The sequence below is a fragment of the Rhinopithecus roxellana genome, chromosome 3 (assembly GCF_007565055.1).
Source record: "Rhinopithecus roxellana isolate Shanxi Qingling chromosome 3, ASM756505v1, whole genome shotgun sequence".
NCBI lineage: Eukaryota > Metazoa > Chordata > Mammalia > Primates > Cercopithecidae > Rhinopithecus > Rhinopithecus roxellana.
Window position 1 is genome coordinate 30,782,938 of NC_044551.1, and position 14,277 is coordinate 30,797,214.

At 44.2% G+C, this 14,277-nt stretch overlaps 1 pseudogene; it reads left to right on the plus strand.

Annotated features, from left to right (window-relative positions):
• Positions 1 to 3,176: 3,176 nt before the first annotated feature.
• Positions 3,177 to 5,320, plus strand: LOC104662037 (annotated as a pseudogene).
• The last annotated feature ends 8,957 nt before the right edge of the window (positions 5,321 to 14,277 follow it).

Consider the following 14,277-nt stretch of genomic DNA (forward strand, 5'->3'; position numbering starts at 1 on the left):
CCTGGGAAACGTAGCAGGACACCATCTCTACAAAAATAAAAATTAAAAATTATAAAATTTTAAAAATAGGCAAGGGCTAAAGGCTGTAACAAAGAAACAAAAATATAAAAAGATTAGTGAAAAGATGTTCACTCCTGTTGCAGTTTTATGTAAGGGATTTCCTGCAGACTTCATCACGTACTTCAACTCAGATAGCAATTATAGCTCCCATCTGAAGCAGCTAGCCACTAGTAAACTCTTACTCTTGCCATTTTCTTTCTAGACCAGTATAGGGCAATCTTGAATACCACAGTAGTAATAAAATATTTACTCACCCTAATGCTAAATTCCTAAAGTATACGTGAAATGCAGTGTCTTATTTCTGTTTGTATGTGCGTGTCTTGTTTTCACAATTTGCAGCTAGAGCAAAACCATAATTAACTGGAATTCTACGGATCAGAAAATAGGTTATACAGAAACTGAGGTGAGGGAAAATGGTTTGAAGAAGGAAAATGGGTTGCTAAAAAATTAAGCAGAGTTTGAGGTAGAGAGGACAACCAGATAAAAATGTCCAATGGCCCTCTGAAAACAGCACTCTAGAGTTTGGGAGAGGTCACCACTGGCAATGATGTAGAAATTGTCTACTGAAACATAATAATTAAAGTCATGAAAGTAGATGGCATTGCCAAGGAAGAATGTGTAAAAAGAACAAAAGAGAGTGTATTAGTCCTTTTTCATACTGCTATGAAGAAATACCTGGGACTGGGTAATTTATAAAGAAAAAGAGGTTTAGTGAACTCACAGTTCCACATAGCTGGGGAGGCCTCACTATCATGGTGAAAGGTGAAGGAGAAGGAAAAGCATATCTTACATGGCAGCAGGCAAGAGAGGGTATGCAGGGGATCTGCCCGTTATAAAACCACCAAATCTCATGAGACTTATTCACTATCATGAGAACAGCATAGAAAAAAACCCACCCCTATGATTCAATTACCTCCCACCAAGTCCCTCCCAGGACACATGCCGATTATGGAAGCTACAATTCAAGATGAGATTTAGGTAGGGACAGAGGCAAACCATATCAGAGAGCTTGGTACATTTTTAAGGATTTCCAACAGACAGAAAAAAGAGGTCTGATTTAAGGGAGGGGGAACATCCACTATTATGCAGCCACACTACTTGGCCGCTCAGGAGCATGTTTCCCTTTCATTCATTTTTCTCTTTTATTCTTGCTATGCCAATCCCAATTTATTCTATTTTGCCCACTTCACTCTGGGAAGGGTGAGCTACTCCCAGCTCCAGGGGTAAATCCTAATCTACCTAAGCTGATCATTGTGCTCCATTTGTCTTGTCATAGATTGGCATGCATATCTCTATATATAATATATGTGTGTATATATTAAACAAGTCTAAATACAATATCAGCTTTGGGAAACAAGAAAAAGTTAATGACAGATAATTGGTTGGGAGGAGATATTTACAATATTTTGAACCAATAAGGAACTAATTTTTAGTATCCCAAAGGAACAATAATTAACACGTAAAAGGAAAATCAATATAAAAATTGGTAAATGATATGAGCAGGCAATCCATAGAAGAAAATAACTCAAAAGAGTATAAAATATATGAAAAGATGTCAAACTCATTGTTAATTGAGAGAAATACAAGTGAAAATAAAAGGGAGAATTTTTAAAATAAAGCAAGATGATGCTACTTTATATCTATAAGATTGGGGGAAAAAAAGAAAGTCTGATAATGTCAATCATTGACATGAATAAGGGACTACAGAATCTACAAATGGGAGTGCAGACCGGTGCAGACCCTCTGGAGAGCAATTTGGTAACAGTTTGTCAAATGGAATAATAAAGTAAAATAGACCCTGTGACTGAGTAATCCTATTCCTATATCCTATTCCTAATCCTACTATCCATATGCGAGAATTTTCTTACCCAGGCTCAGCCTATAAGCGGACATATGCAAGGATATTAATCTCAGGGTTGTTCGTAGTAATAGGAAGTTAGCTAAACTGGAAAGCTGAATGGAGAACTATACAGTCAGAACAAAAGAATGGGGAGATTTATGAAACCAAAGTAAACATTAAAAACCAAAACACCACTGTTAAAAATTATAAAGAAATTAGAAACAGCATGGGGCAAAACAACCACAGCTGAAAATCGAATCAGCGGCCTAGAGAGAAAGACATAAGACAATGACCGCAGATGCAAAATAAGAAAAACAGATTGAGGCCGGGCACGGTGGCTCACACCTGTAATCCCAGCACTTTCGGAGGCCAAGGCGGACAGATCACCTGAGGTCGGGAGTTCAAGACTAGCCTGGCCATCCTAGTGAAACCCCGTCTCTACTAAAAATACAAAAATTAGCCGGGCATGGTGGTGCATGCCTGTAATCCCAGCTACTCGGGAGGCTGAGGCAGGAGAATTCCTTGAATCCAGGAGGCGGAGGTTGCAGTGAGCAGAGATCATGCCACTGCACACCAGCCTGGGTGACAGAGTCAGACTCCGTCTCAAAAATAAAATAAAATGAAAAAAAGATTGAAGAAATTATATAGAAGATTATAGAAAAAGAGGACAATGAAACAGAAAATATATTCATAGATACTATTTTCTTAAAACAACTTTCATAAATGGAAGAAATAATGCAATCTGCAGTGTGAAAAAGTATACAGATTATCAACACAAACACATATTCTGGTTAAGTTACTGAAATTAAGAATAAAAAGTTCTTCGTGTTTCCTTACAAAACAACTAACTACATGAAGAAAAAGGCTGTTAACAGCAGACGACCTAGCAATAGCTTCAAAAGGCTGAGGGAAATAAAGTTCGACCTCTGCGCATGATATTCAGTCAAGGAGATACACAGATGAAAGGCAGGTGTCCTAAGACCTCACTGAGCTGGGAGAACACTGAAGTCTCTGCAAAATCTATTGGATGACAGAACCGACTCAACCTCGAGATTAAAGTAGAAATTTTGGGTGGCGACTTGGAGCCCTGGGCCCGGCAGCAGCCCCCGCGCGGTGCAGGTGTTTGCTTAGGCCGGAGCACTGGCAGGGGCCCCGGGAGGCGGCTGGGCGGGAGCCAGGCTGGCCTGGAAACCCGGCACCTGGCGCCCGGCGCCCGACCCCTCCGTAGCCAACGGTGCGCAGCTAACAAGACGGGACCCTCACGCACCTGGAGACCATGCCAAAGCGGCAGGGCTTCGAGTTCTGGAGGTGCACCCTGGGGCAGGGCCGCGCCACGTGGTGGCCCCCATGGTGGCCAGAGCAAGCTGGCCTGGAGGCTGCTGAACCGCCGCCATGGGGCGCAGCTGTGCTACACACCCACGCTGCACACCCAGGTCTTCGGCCACAACATCAACTACCGAATGGAAAACCTATACTGCGAGGTGTACCCTAAGGACCGGGCCCCTCATCCTGCAGTTGTGTGCCAATGACCCTGAGGTGTTAGTTCAGACAGCTCTCCTGGCTCAGGATTACTGTGACACCATCAACCTGAACTTGGGCCGCCTACAGGTGATAGCCAAGAGAGGTCACTATGGCTCCTACCTGCCAGACGAGTGGGACCTGCTCCAAAGAATGATTGAGCTGACACATGAGAAACTCTGTTCCCATCACATGCAAAATCCGTGTCTTCCCAGAGATTGACAAGACTATGAGGTACGTCCAGATCCTGGAGAAGGCCAGCTGCCAGTTGCTGACCTTGCATGGGCGTGCCTGAAGCAGATGGGGCCCCTGTCGGCCGCAGCGTCCTGGGAGCAGTGTGGAAGGCTGTGGCCATCCTTGTGTTTGCAAACGGAAACATCCAGTGCCTGTGGAATGTGGAGGGCTACATTTAGGACACAGGCGTGCAGGGACTCATGAGAGCCGAGGGTAACCCGTACAACCTCGCCCTATTTGAGGGCCGGAGCCCTGTGGTGTGGGAGCTGGCCAGGGAGTACCTGGACATCCTGCAGGAGCACCCCTGGCCATTGTCCTGCGTCGGGGCCCACCTCTTCAAGCTGTGGCACCACTCACTGCAGGTACATCAGCAGCTGCCAGAGGAGCTGGCCGAGGTGAAGACCCTGGAGGACGTCACTGCGTGAGCCAGGAGTTGAAGCTGTGGTGTCAGGAGGAAATATCCAGGCAGGAGGTAGCAAAGACAGCCAGTGACTTGCCCTTCCCCTGGATCTGCCAGCCCTACCTCGGGCCAGGGCCCAGGGAGGTGAGCAAGGAGAAGGTGGGTGAGTGCAACAAGCAGACCCAGGAGGTGGAGTGCTGCACAGATGTCCTGCCCAAGAACAAGCAAAGAAGCAGCTGAGGATCCGCCACAAGACCTTCTACCCTATCTGGAGCTAAAATATGCAAAGTCTGACCAATGTGGAAATGTTACAGGGGGAAGGGGAGGGGGGTGTGGGTCCTTTTTCTTAGAGCTCCCAAAATGGTGGTGGGCTGCTTCCAAGATGGCGGCAAGCCTCTTGTTCTCTGACCTGGGGTTCTCGGCCTCACTGATTCCAAGGAAGGGAATCTTGGGCCATGTGGTGAGTGTTATATAGCTCTATTAGAAGCCATGGGTCACGGAAGAGAACCATGGAACCCACTGATTAGTGTTCAGCTCCATTAGGACCAACCTGGGCACTTAGCTGTAGCGGAACAATGGCAAGCCTTTAGCCCCATAGGGAGTGGCCATGGGCACCTCACTGGATCAGGAGGCAGCAGACACACTGCTGGATCTGGAGGGGTGGAAGTCAGCAGTGGGTCTGCCACTGCACACAGCAGTGGTGGATGGTAAGCGAAAGCTCACCTTGAGCCCTAACAAACATGGACCAGAAAAGTGTGCAGATGCAAGATTTAATAGAGTGAAAATAGAGCTCCCATAAAATGGGAGGGGACCCAAAGGGAGTTGCCCCTCCCTGTTGGAATGTCTGGGGTTTATATCCCAATCATTGTCCCTCCCTCTGTGCTCTCAGGTGATAGGTGATTGGCTATTTCTTTACCTCCTGTTTTTGCCTAATTAGCATTTTAGTGAGCTCTCTTTGCTACCTGATTGGTCCGCTGTGAGCTAAGTTGCAAGCCCCCTGTTTATAGGTGGATGTGGTCGCCTTCCCAGCTAGGCTTAGGGATTCTTGGCCTAGGAAATCCAGCTAGGTCTCTCAGTAACCCAAAGGGTAACAGGTATGTGTTCAGCTGTGCTGTGGCTGCTGCAAGAAGCAAGCCTCCAAAGAAACCACGGATTGCTTTTTTAAAGCAAATTTGAGAAGGCTCTGGCCTGAGCTGCAGGAGTCTCACCTGACAGGGCCTGGAACACCAGGTGGCTTCTTCCAAGTCATGGGCAGTGCCTTGGCCTGAAGGCCCCAGAACCCCCACCCCCTAGGACTGTTGCTGGAGACTGCATGTGTCCTACTTGAGGAAACGCCTTTTACTTAGGGAATCTCCCACTACTTAACATGGAAAGATGCGCTCATGTCCTCTCCTTGGCCCACTCTTAGGGCCTGGAAATGCTGCAGCAGGAAGCAGGTCCCAGGCTGGATTAGCCTTGTTCTCCCAACGCATGGGTCCCAAAGTAAACAAAAAATTTCAAAGATTAAAAAAAAAAAAAAAAGAAATCTTGATAAAATGAGAATATTGAATAAATGTATAGAAATAAATTTACCAATGTAGACATTTTGATTGTACAATACAATATGTGTTGCAAAACTTGACAAATTAACAATATAAGCTAGTTAATAAAATATCAGGAGGGAAAATATGGGAGAGGGACAGAGTGTAGTTCACTAAATGTTTTATATTTCATAATAAAGAGTCATTAGACACTATGTGAATTTTATAAATCAAGAAAGAGTTAAAAAGTATAAAATTTATAAAAATAACTGATATAAGAACTAAAAACAGACCTTTCAGATATCAGAAAAAAATACACAGAGAAAAAGAGCAAATCAAAGATAATATATAAAGTAAAAGAGATATAAAGCATTATAAATAAAAAATAAGATGAAGACTAAACATATCTGTCCTTTTAATAAACATAAATGGGATAAATGCATTTTTTTGTGAGCAATCTTCACTCGCTGCAACCTCTGCCTCCCAGGTTCAAGTGATTCTCCTGCTTCAGCTGCCTGAGTAGCTGGGATTACAGGCACACGCCACCTTGCCCAGCTAACTTTGCCCAGCTAATTTTTAGTAGAGACAGGGTCTCACCATGTTGGCCAGGCTGATCTCAAACTCCTGACCTCAGGTGATTTGCCCATCTCAGCCTCCCAAAGTGGCGGGATTACAGGCATGAGCCACTGCACCTGGCTTTTTTTTTAATTTGCTTTCTTTTATCTGTCATATTGATACAGGATTTTTGCTTCTTAGTTCAGCTAAAATCCAAGTTCTTATCTCATGACCGGGAAAAAATTAGGCACAAGGACACATTGAAGGTTGAGGAGAGCTGATTTATTAGGCAAAAAGAAAGCTCTCAGCAAACAAAAAGGGAGTCCTGCCAACAGGCTCCCACCTCACAGATTGAATACTAGGCCCCTGCACATGAGTTGAGGAGGCCAGGCTCCTCCCCCTGCATAAGGTGCAAATCCCCAGTGGCTTCACCCCGCACAAGCGGGGCCCCAGTCTGTCGTGGGCATGCCTAGACAAGGCCCTGGGCAGGTTCCCTTATCTGTCTTCTTCATGGATCATTCCCTCCTCTAAAGAAGTACATCCAACTGCCATTAGAACAAGGATAAGGACAAAGACCGATCTTAACTGCTTCCTGCTGACAGAGGGCACTGTTTTGGGAAGACAGCAATCAGATCTCCCTCAGAGGCCTATCTAAGGGTCCTTGGTAAAAGGGGGCTATCATTTAAGGTTCCCGTTACATGATCGTTTGGAGTTCAGTGGCCTGAAGGTAAGAAGAGACAAACTGGGTTATTAGAAAACATGTAGCAAAACGAAACAAAAAAGGGTAAGGACAGCTCAAAAATCCCAAGACTTCCAACACTCCCAGATAACTGGTGGCTACAGTCATGCCTGGTAAGATTTGGGTGCATGAGACTTGACTTTGGTGAGCTCCATAGGTCTTATTTTCCCAAAAAGAAACCTCCAGGTTATGAGCACCTATTTACTCTCATCACCTGGTAGGATTTGCAGGATAATTACTCAGAATTAAAATATTAATCTAGATTTTTACATTACCTATCCCTTTTGTTCCTTCTGAGCTGCAGCCGGAGATTGCTGGTTGGTCCACAGCAACAAGTGGGGTTAGTCTAAAATGTAGGCAAAAACTTAAAAACAACTAATGAGTTTAGAATTTAATGACAAATGTTTGATAAATTTTGAAACATAATTTCTCTCTCTCCAATCCTCAATTTGTTAAAAGCAAATCATGATAAGCCTGAGCTGTTTGCAAAATAGAGTTTAGTCTTAATACTTGGCTTGATTACTTGCATAAAGTGCAACAAGAATAATTGTTTTTACATAGGCTTTTTTTTTTTTTGAGACAGAGTTTCGCTCTTGTTGCCCAGGCTGGAATGCAGTGGTGTGATCTTGCATCACTGCAACCTCTGCCTCCCAGGTTCAAGCGATTCTCCTGTTCTCCTGCCTCAGCCTACATAGGCTTTGATGGAATTCTGTTCCACAAGGAATCTCAGATAGGACTTTCGAAAGCCAAGCCCAGCCATGGGTTTGTACACTCAAATACCTATGAGTTGGGTAAACTCCATTCTTCTTGAGGTCTCAAGAACATGGCATTCCATGACCTGTTAGAAAGTGACATTCTTTACTCACCATAGGTTAGGTACCCTGTACAGGGACTGTGTAGACAAGGTATGAGGTCAGTTTTCCCAAGGGGCTTTTATCGGCTCTGCAAGTCAAGCTTGATTCCTTAAAGGAAAGCATACCCTTCCAGTCAAAGCCTTGGTAAAACAACCAGTTTCTCTAGTTGCATCCTGTTGCAAAAGAAAATGGATTCTTACTGCACTGATGCAAACAACTATACTGCCATAAGTCAAGAATACTCATAACAAGTTTCCAAATCCTGAAGAAGCCAGTCAGAGAAAAAAACAAATATGCTCCAAATTTTGTTCACAGGAGTATACCTTACTCAATTATTAAAGGCCATAAATAGCTCAAAATACATATCCTTGATTCTGAAAAACAAAACAAGGATCAGGAATGTTCCAAGCAAAAGTATGAAAAAGTAGTACTTCAGTTTTCTATGAGGTCAGTCCATTCAGTTTACTCTTGCTTTGCTTGATATTCATGAACACTTCAGTTCTTCCTGACTCCTGTACTTCTTTTTATTCCATTGTCACATTCCCCAAAGTTATCAGAAACCTGCATTTGAGAGCACCTGTCAAGGTTCTATAGCTGATTATAAACTATGTTTTGAAGAGGATCAAAACAAGACAACAATTGTCTGTGAATAACAAAATGCCCAGGGTAGTTACTCTCAAAACATGATTGACAAAGAAATTTGGTTATCTCTGTGGTTTCTAATAACTTAACATAATAACCTTAATTGTGATTGATAGCATATACTCAGTCATTGAATTTTAGAAATCTCATACAATTCTGAAACAAATGTTAATATTATTTCCTAAAGTACAATCTGAAGAAGATTAAACACATATTGGCAATCACACATACCTAAACATGTCAAATAATCCTGCTTACCTCTCTTTTGAATGTTCCAGGGGCCCTCTGTACCATTGAAAAGGTAGGGGTCAGGAAAGACAATCTTGAGGCTGAAATTTGATTTTGGGAAGTCTGTTAATGTTATGAAATAGAAGTCCATATTACCATAAGTTATTTATTTTGCCAAAATGATGACTCAAAAAAAAATTTTTTTTTTTTTGAGACAGAGTCTCGCTCTGTCACCCAGGCTGGAGTGCAGTGGCCGGATCTCAGCTCACTGCAAGCTCCGCCTCCCAGGTTCACGCCAGTCTCCTGCCTCAGCCTCCCGAGTAGCTGGGACCACAGGCACCCGCCACCTCACCCGGCTAGTTTTTTGTTTTAGTAGAGACGGGGTTTCATCGGGTCAGCCAGGATGGTCTCGATCTCCTGACCTCGTGATCCGCCCGTCTCAGCCTCCCAAAGTGCTGGGATTACAGGCTTGAGCCACCGCTCCCGGCCTCAAAAATTTTAAAACAAAGCAAAAACCTTTACTGATTAAGAGGGAAAACTTAGCTTTCCAAATAATTTGTCTCCTCCTTTCTCTTTTTTTTCCTTGGCAGCCTATCCACAAGGCAAACAGAAATCTTTCATTATCCTTTACTGTTACACAAAAATCTTGTACATGGGAGAGAAAGCCAAATTTTGCCGTTACGTTAGTTTACTACTAATGTCAACCCCAATTTTCTAATGAAAACTTAGACAATTGTATCCAATCTTAAGCAGTTTGACCACAAGGTAAGATTCTTATCACCTTTTATAACCCTTTATAAATTTTGCTAAAGAGCAGATTCATGCCTTAAGGGAAATTTGTTGTGCTTTTATTTCAATGCTGAATTTACAGAAAAACAATATAATACATTACTGAATTTAGTCAATGTTTACACATAGAATTTCTTTGGAAGATTAATTTTTACAATCCTTCCATAATTTTCTTAAACCTTTAGCTTTATTTTAACTAATTTAAAGCAATCCTTTTACCATAGGCAAAAATTTAGATTTCCATGCCTTCTTATAATATTTTACTAAGATTATATGATTAATGATTATTTACTGAGATTAAGGCCTGTGTACGCAGGCCTTACCATGTTATAAAATAGGCAAGTTCTCAAAGGCCAAAGAAACAGTTTACAACTTTAAAACATTTAGCAAATCTAGTATCTGACCCACAAAATTTAGACCACCTACTTCCATTTTAAAGACATTTGCATTTTACCAATAATCTTTAAGACTTTTTTTTTTTGAGACAGAGTCTCACTCTGCTGCCCAGGTTGGAGTGCAGTGGTGCGATCTTGGCTAACTGCAAGCTCCGCCTCCCAGGTTTATGCCACTCTGCTGCCTCCAGCCTCCAGAGTAACTACAGGCACCCACCACCACGCCCAGCTAATTTTTTGTGTTTTTAATAGAGATCGGGTTTCACTGTGTTAGCCAGGATGGTCTCAATCTCCTAACCTCATGATCCGCTCGCCTCGGCCTCCCAAAGTGCTGGGATTACAGGTGTGAGCCACCGTGCCCAGCCAAGACTGTTTTCATTACTCAAAGATTAATGTCACATGAACTAAAAGGCATTATAGCTTTTATTTTTCTTTCAAAAAAGCACTTATTTTCCTTTATGCCAATTAATTAGAGCTCTCTTTTTTATAGACATCACACGCAACACGTATATAACCATACAGACAAACAGAAGCAGATCCAGTAGTTACAAGATTTTCTGTTTACCAGCCAGGCATGGTGGCTCACGCCTGTAATCCCAGCACTTTGGGAGGCTGAGGGGGGTGAATCACCCGAGGTCAGGAGTTTGAGACCAGCCAGACCAATATGGTGAAACCACATCTCTACTAAAAATACAAAAATTAGTTGGACATGGTGGTGTGCGCCTGTAGTCCTAGCTACTCAGGAGACTGAGACAGGAGAATTGTTTGAACCTGGGAGGTGGAGGTTGCAGTGAGCCAAGATCGTGCCATTGCACTCCAGCCTGGGTGACAGAGCGAGATTCCGTATCAAAAAAAAAAAAAAAAAAAAAAGATTTTCTGTTCACCAATCTCCTTATTGGACTATTGGCCTCTAAGTGGGGCCCTTTAAGAGCAAGGCTAGGAAAGTATGCAGTTTCTAAGGCCTAATAAACAGGTATAGCTGGAAGACAAAAGCAGATTTTGAAAGGGATCTATCTGCCTCTAATTCCTGGAGCTCCATGAGAAAAACAGAGGTTTCTCCAAAAGTGGAATTAGTGGCACCTTTTCTGTTTTTACCAGGCCATCAGAAATTATCTTAGGGCCTCCCATGCATGCATTAAGGGTGGCAAGAAAAAATGGAGAAAAAGAATTCAGTCAACTGAGAAAACAACCTTTTTCCAACAAAATAAGATCCAAGAGGAGAAAAACAAAAAGGTCTAATATACCTATAACTTGGATATCCACTTTTAATTAAGCTGAGTGCTCTTTCAGAAAATCCTTTTAAATCCCTTATTACCTGACTTTGCCCATGCCAAGCAGCCAATATTTCTGGCTTTTGAACTTTACCAAAGGTAATCTCTCAGGTGCTCAGAGAAAGGAAAATTGAAGGTGGTTCATGAAGGGGGAGTGAATCAACAAATAGTAAAGGCCATGCAGATATCAAACTAGAAAGGACCCTTTACCCAAGCCAGAATTGAACCCAGGCCACCATTGTAAAATGGCAGAGCCTAAAAGAAAGCACTGCCACATGGTTACAGGTCACACTTTCAAGGAAGTAAAACAAGATGGAGACCTGCAGCAAAGTTTGCCACTGACCGGTTTGCTAGACTGGGTTGAAGAGTGGGCCTATGGAGTCCTAGGCCCACATCGCATCCTATGGTAACCCTATTTCTGACAGAATCATACAGAGAGACATGCAAAGAACACCAGATTGGCTACAGCTTAAGACCAACCTCACAAATACTTTTTCATAATTAAAACTTTAAAGAGAATATAAACAGTGATCCTTATCATTCTCTTTACTGATTTGCACAGAGACAGGGAGGCCAAAAGCCCGACTAGTTTAAAAAAACTCTTATCCTTTTTCTAGTATGTCAAGCTTCTGGCTTCCAACCCCTCAAACTCAATCCCAAGCCAACCAGTTTAAGGCTTGGGAAATTAACTTTTCCCAGTTTGGAGGATACATCTGAGGGCAGTGCCCTGTAGCATGGGGATACAACCAGCCATCTGTGAAGAAAGGACAGAGGAGGAAAAAGGCAGCATTTTTTCTTTTCTTTTTTTTTTTTTTTTTTTTTTTTTTGAGACGGAGTTTCGCTCTGTCGCCGAGGCTGGAGTGCAGTGGCCGGATCTCAGCTCACTGCAAGCTCCGCCTCCCGGGTTTACGCCATTCTCCTGCCTCAGCCTCCCGAGTAGCTGGGACTACAGGCGCCCGCCACCTCGCCCGGCTAGTTTTCTGTATTTTTTAGTAGAGACGGGGTTTCACCGTGTTAGCCAGGATGGTCTCGATCTCCTGACCCCGTGATCCGCCCGTCTCGGCCTCCCAAAGTGCTGGGATTACAGGCTTGAGCCACCGCGCCCGGCCGGCAGCATTTTTTCAAAGCAACCCCAGGACTCAGGATGCATTTGAAAGAGGTGCAGACTGAAAATGAATGGCTATGCATCTAGAAAGAGGGGAGAGAGGCATCCCTGATTCCCTTCTCTTCCTAGTGAATACCTGAGGTGCATGAGGTGGAGAAAGTGAGGCATCCTTCTTTCTTTCTTTTTATCCCTGAGTCCTGGTGACCACAACACCAGGTGGTCACCAGCACACGGGTGCTGCCCATGAGTGCCAAAGCAGCTTTCACCCATGTTAACAGTGGGACCTAGGTGATAGGATTATCCTCTCTTACCCACGTATGTCCTATCTCCCCTGCTGTCAGTAGCTTGAGTTCCCTAGACCTCATTTGTGCCATGGGATACTAGCATGACCTTTATCCATGAAATGGGAGACTTGGCTTAATCAGAAGCAATTAGTCATGCTCACCTGCACTGTGCCTTTTAACTTCAGTCATCGTCTGCCTCTGAATCCCTCAGATACAGTTTTCTTTCCTAGGTCTTCAACTCGAAGCTTGGAATTGAGTTTGGGACAAAAGACCTGCCTCAGGGGGTTGCATGGACTCCTTATCATAAGCTGAATGCTAAGGTGAAGCTGTGGAATTGAGTCCTCCTCCAACCAGGGAGACAAAAGGATGTCTTGTGAATTGGGGTCCTGTAAAACGTCTTCTAAAAGGAAAAACAAAAACAAAAAAACTGACGTAAAAGTTAACTCCTGACAGGGTGGAGAAAAGAAAGAAAAAACAGCTTAAATGCAGGACTGGAAAGACGCCTGAAGGAAGAACCTCTTATTCTTATGCATATGGGTTTCTCCAACAGGGAGATAAATTTTTTTTTTTTTTTTTTGAGACGGAGTTTCACTCTTGCTGCCTAGGCTGGAGTGCAATGGCGTGATCTTGGCTCACTGCAACCTCTGCCTCCCAGGTTCAAGCAATTTTCCTGCCTCAGCCTCCCCAGTGGCTGGGATTACAGGCACAGGCCACCGTGCCCAGCTAATTTTTTGTATTTTTAGTAGAGACTGGGTTTCCCCAGGTTGACCAGGCTGGTCTTCAACTCCTGACCTCAGGTGATCCACCTCCCTTGGCCTCCCAAAGTGCTGGGATTACAGGCATGAGCCACCACACCCAACAAGGAGAAACTTTTAATTGCTGTTTCTTCCCTGGGGCTTAGACCAAGCTGGAGCCTAGACCAAGCTGGAGCCCTTGGTTGGGGGAATGGGGGAAGGGAAGACTCTGTGGGCACTTAGCCGGAAATGCTGTCCTGATGGCCACACAGGGCCCTGGCCCCCAAGGCCACCTTGGGCTGGGCGGTGTTGGTGGCTCATTCCTGCCCTCCATGGCCACTGGACATGGCATGCACGTGCAATGGACACTGCCATGCACCCCAGCTGGGAGAGAAGTGGGGCAGGGAGCCACCGCTCACCCATTTGTCCCACACATGCACCTGAGGCCATTGGGGTGGGAGTGGAACACCCCCAATATTGTAAAAGACAAGATAGGTGACATTACAGTCCCCTCAGAAAAGAAAGGAAATGCCATAGAAAAGGCTGGGTTGGACCGAGACCAATATTCCTGACCCCAAGAGCAACAAGGGCTCAGTGGTCCAGGGGGCAGAGTTTCCTCTACCTTCAGAAGAAGTCTTAGGACAAGAAGGCTCAGAAATGACAGGGAAATAAAGTTTTTTGTCCACATTTTACTCACCATTTCTCATAGCTCCAAGCAGGCCACCAAAATGATGCAGAATTTTTGCTCCTTAGTTCAGCTAAAATCTGGGTTCTTGTCTTACAAAAAGGAAAAATTAGGCACACAGGCACACTGAAGGGTGAGGAGTAGGCAAAAAAAAGCTCTCGGAAAATAAAGAGGTGGTCTTGCCAACAGGCCTCCACCTCACCGATTGAATACCAGGCCACCACACACAAACTGAAACGGCAGGCTCCATCACCTGCATAAGGTGTGAATCCCTGGTGGCTCCACCCCATTCTCCCAGTGCACACATGCGGGCCCCCAGTCTGTTGCAGTCGTGCCCAGACAAGGCCCTGTGCACCCTTATCTGCCTCTTGCATGTATCAGTATTGTACAGGATAAGGTGATGACCCTTTTTATAGGACACCAAAGG